This window comes from Pecten maximus, unplaced genomic scaffold (genome assembly GCF_902652985.1).
Source record: "Pecten maximus unplaced genomic scaffold, xPecMax1.1, whole genome shotgun sequence".
Lineage (NCBI taxonomy): Eukaryota > Metazoa > Mollusca > Bivalvia > Pectinida > Pectinidae > Pecten > Pecten maximus.
Window position 1 is genome coordinate 76,224 of NW_022979506.1, and position 4,813 is coordinate 81,036.

General features: G+C 35.2%; 1 non-coding gene across 1 annotated transcript; it reads right to left on the reverse strand.

The window, feature by feature from the left end:
* Positions 1 to 4,453: 4,453 nt before the first annotated feature.
* Positions 4,454 to 4,526, reverse strand: Trnat-ugu. The gene has a single exon. It is a non-coding gene; the product is annotated as a tRNA-Thr (tRNA).
* Positions 4,527 to 4,813: the final 287 nt, after the last annotated feature.

Genomic DNA, 4,813 nt, shown 5'->3' on the forward strand with positions numbered 1-4,813 from the left:
ACTACTACCAAAAATATTACTCTTACTGTATCTTGCATTTTCTAGTACTGTTTATATATCATGTGATTGTATTTGTATTCTTTGTGTCTTGATAAAGGGGTAGATTGCCTGAAAGATTTGACATTTTCCATTTTTCACACTGTTCAAGTTACTTCTTTGCCCCATATATTTATATATATATGTAAACCTGGTAAATACTAGCTGCAATATACCGCTTGGCTAGAGAGATCTTCTCTTTAGCTCGATCGGTTGAGCGTAAGACTAGTGAGCCAGAGGTCCCGGGTTCGATCCCTAGCGGAGGCAGTGATTTAAATTTTAATATTCATGCGCTCGGTTACATATATCTATAGGGTCTAGTAAGTAATAACGACAGTAATCCAATATAGGAACTGGATCCTAACATAGTGTTGTATAGAGTCTAGTAATTAATAACGACAGTATGGTCCAATATAGGAACTGGATCCTAACATAGTGTTGTACAGGGTCTAGTAAGTAATAACGACGGTATGGTCCAATATAGGTACTGGATCCAAACATAGTGTTGTATCGAGTCTAGTAAGTAATAACGACGGTATGGTCCAATATAGGTACTGGATCCTAACATAGTGTTGTATAGAGTCTAGTAAGTAATAACGACGGTATGGTCCAATATAGGTACTGGATCCTAACATAGTGTTGTATAGGGTCTAGTAAGTAATAACGACAGTATGGTCCAATATAGGAACTGGATCCTAACATAGAGTTGTATAGGGTCTAGTAAGTAATAACGACGGTATGGTCCAATATAGGAACTGGATCCTAACATAGTGTTGTATAGGGTCTAGTCAGTAATAACGACGGTATGGTCCAATATAGGTACTGGATCCTAACATAGTGTTGTATAGGGTCTAGTCAGTAATAACGACGGTATGGTCCAATATAGGAACTGGATCCTAACATAGTGTTGTATAGGGTCTAGTCAGTAATAACGACGGTATGGTCCAATATAGGTACTGGATCCTAACATAGTGTTGTATAGGGTCTAGTAAGTAATAACGACAGTATGGTCCAATATAGGTACTGGATCCTAACATAGTGTTGTACAGGGTCTAGTAGGTAATAACGACGGTATGGTCCAATATAGGTACTGGATCCTAACATAGTGTTGTACAGGGTCTAGTAAGTAATAACGACGGTATGGTCCAATATAGGTACTGGATCCTAACATAGTGTTGTATAGAGTCTATATAGTAAGTAATAACGACGGTATGGTCCAATATAGGTACTGGATCCTAACATAGTGTTGTACAGGGTCTAGTAAGTAATAACGATGGTATGGTCCAATATAGGTACTGGATCCTAACATAGTGTTGTATAGAGTCTAGTAAGTAATAACGACGGTATGGTCCAATATAGGTACTGGATCCTAACATAGTGTTGTACAGAGTCTAGTAAGTAATAACGACGGTATGGTCCAATATAGGTACTGGATCCTAACAAACAGATGTTCCCTTGATGCTTATTCCTAGAAATAGATAATTTGTCAATTGTAATTTACTTGTGTCTTGATAAAGGGGCAGATTGCCTCAAAAATTTGACAATTTACTTGTCTGTACTGTCGTTATTACTACTTGATCACATATAGACATAGAACAGTTACACGTTAATTATAATTAATTAGAAAACATCTTAGGTGGTGTACAGATGGTTTATATATATATATAAAAAAACAATAAAAACTTCACAACAAATTTTCTAGCGCTTTCACAGCTCTTGCTGCTCTTCAGGAAAGTTTATTTTTAAAAGGACAACTTGATTACGTCACAAATAAGGTGATGTCACAATGTACAGAACAAGTTTATAAAGTTGCGCCATATTTACTATGATCTATAATGAGATAAGATTTTAATATTTTCATTAGCTGGTCCTCTTTTTTCTCCAATAAAAAAGTATCAGATGAATGTAGTTGATATAAAGGTACTACATTGAATTGGTCACCAGCACAGTCATGAGTATGCTTATTGACATATAAATTTCGTATTGAACAAGTCTTTGTTTGTTGCCTATGTAAAGTCATACGAGTTCTAAGTTCATTACTAGTTTGACCAATGTAAAAGTCTCCACAATGAGAACAAATTATGGCATATCACACCCTTCGATTTACTATTCATATTGGTGTTTACAGTAAAATGTCAGCCATTTTTTACTACATTCAATAATCATTGGGAATGCACGGCACCTAGGTATCTTACATTTGGACACCCAGGGGTTTACACTTGAACTGTCAAATTTAGAACACATCAACATTTGTTTTAAATTTTTAGATTGACGTCTACTATGTAAAATAGTATGGTTTTTAAAAATCTTTCTCATACGAGCACCGTTTCGCTTTAGCTCCTCTCATTTTGTTTTAATCACATCTAAATATTCTAAAAGTTCCAAGGGTCATGAAATGGACATCACGGTAAACCAATTTTTATTTTGGATTTTTTCATATTATTTAAAAAATATAACCTTATGAACAATAACCATTCGAATTTGATAATATATGTACATAAAAAAACATCAATTATTAATTATAAAAAGGTTATCACAATTCGTTGATCAACAGTCTGGATATGTAAATTTTGTTACATACACGATAAAACGCATGCGCACAACAAACTAAAACACCTGAAAACAAAAATAAATGGCTTCCAACGTGAATCGACTGCGGTTGAAAACGATAACAGCTTCCGCAATAAAGAGAACAATGGCCAAATGGGTCAAAGACAATCCTAGAATTACACTGGGGAAGCAGTACAATAGATTGGAACAGTTCAAACATGAAAACAATGACTGCAGTAATACGGACGCTGCTTGTATTCTGCTTGATTGCTGGATAGTAGGCCATAACAAACTTGGTAATACATGTATTTATACAAACTCGGTAATATTTATACAGCCTGTACCAGTACAACGTTACTGTCACTATACTATATGTACAGTGTTAAGTTCCGCGCTGAATTTAGAGGGGGATTCCTAACTAAATTGAGTGGTTAATCTAATCTGGACATAAGGATCAACTGTGAATATTGGGATAGCACAGAAACATAACTGGAAAGGAACAAAACACGTACATTCAATGAAAATAACAACGTTTTTACCGTGATGCCCCCTTAATAGAAACAAAAGGAATTGAATTGGTGCTACCTATTAGCACTTTTATAAGCCATGGTACATGTAAAATATTGAAGTTTGTCGATTTCCACTTGAGTTAGAAGTATGGTCATGGGCACCAAAATGGCACCACCATGCACTAATGTATTTATTAGCCATCTTGAGACCGGGCTACTTGCAGCAGCCATTGATGACATCTAAACAAGCTGAGTGGTTTCGAGGGGGGCTGCTGCAGTAAACTTTATGGTCTGATGGAACTCATACGCGAAACAAGGGTTAAGGCGAGGAATTCACTTGTTTCGTGTATGAGTTCCATCAGACCATAAAGTTTACTGTACACTGCAGACATCTCCAGCTAAAAAAAACACTTTTTTGGACACCTGCTCCAAACTCGCCAACGAAGAAATAAGCACAGAATTATACAGTTAACCTGGACACTCACTAGCAGCTTCACTTCATATGTCACCCACCTTATACTACAAGAGGCATTCCATATTCCCAAGCTGTGAGAATCAGACATATTGATTGTATAACAACGACTATTTCATCTGCTGATTTACTTTGTTTCAAATAGAGTGTTTTCCGAGTAAAGCCTAGTCCTTTAAACCAGACTGTCCAATCAAGATCTTTGTCTAAACCTGTCAAATATTAATTTAGTCCCAAAAATTTCCTTCTTTATCTGTAGTAGTTAACTCTGCCTAATCCTTATTTAAAGTCCTCTTCCTTCTTTACACTAGTAAATGTACTCCATGTCTTTCTTCTGAATGGAAAATTGCACTTCTTGTCTGTTCGACCAGTTTACCATAGTATAGACACAGATGAGGAGTCGGATATTGAAACGGAAAATGAAAATGAGATGAGCTAGACTACTAAGACATATACTACATTACTGAATTATAATGGAAATCAATATTATCATGATGATTTGTTTACTATCAATAACCTAAGTATTCTGTGTTTCATCCTTCTATGATGTTTTACCTTTTAATATTTGCTTCCCATGAGATATATTGGAATATTTTGTTGAAAATAAAGTATAATCCATAATATAAGAAAAGCACACATTTCAATTTCAAAATATTAATTGTCAAGACAACAAATATGAAAACAAGTAATTTTACAGAAAATATCGCTATAGGGATTGGATAACATATATACTTGGGGCATTTTAATATTGTAAATACAATATATAAGTAAATGGTTAAATAATGAGTAAAAAAAAAAGATTCGATGGAAGTTAAGAATGTTGTATTACATGAATATGGACGTTTAATAAAATAAAAAAAAATTTAATCTGGAAAAAAAAAAAAAAATCAGCCCCCAGGGAGGATCGAACTCCCGACCCCTGGTTTACAAGACCAGTGCTCTAACCACTGAGCTATGGAGGCTTACATTTAGACGATTGGAGAAAGTCTCTATCTATAGCTGGTTTAAAGTATGCTTCTCGTAACATACGTAGAAAGCGTTGTTTGTTTACCCAGGCGCGTACTGTATGATCAATAAAAGTAAAATAAGAGAAATACTAGCACTATAACAATTACAATTGTGTCAGGAAGTAGTACTTACGCCCAGCCTGGTGTTAACAAACACACGTGGCACCCTGACGTCACGGCACAACAAATTCTATAAATAGCTACACAGAACCAGTATAACAACGACATGTAAACACCTTAAT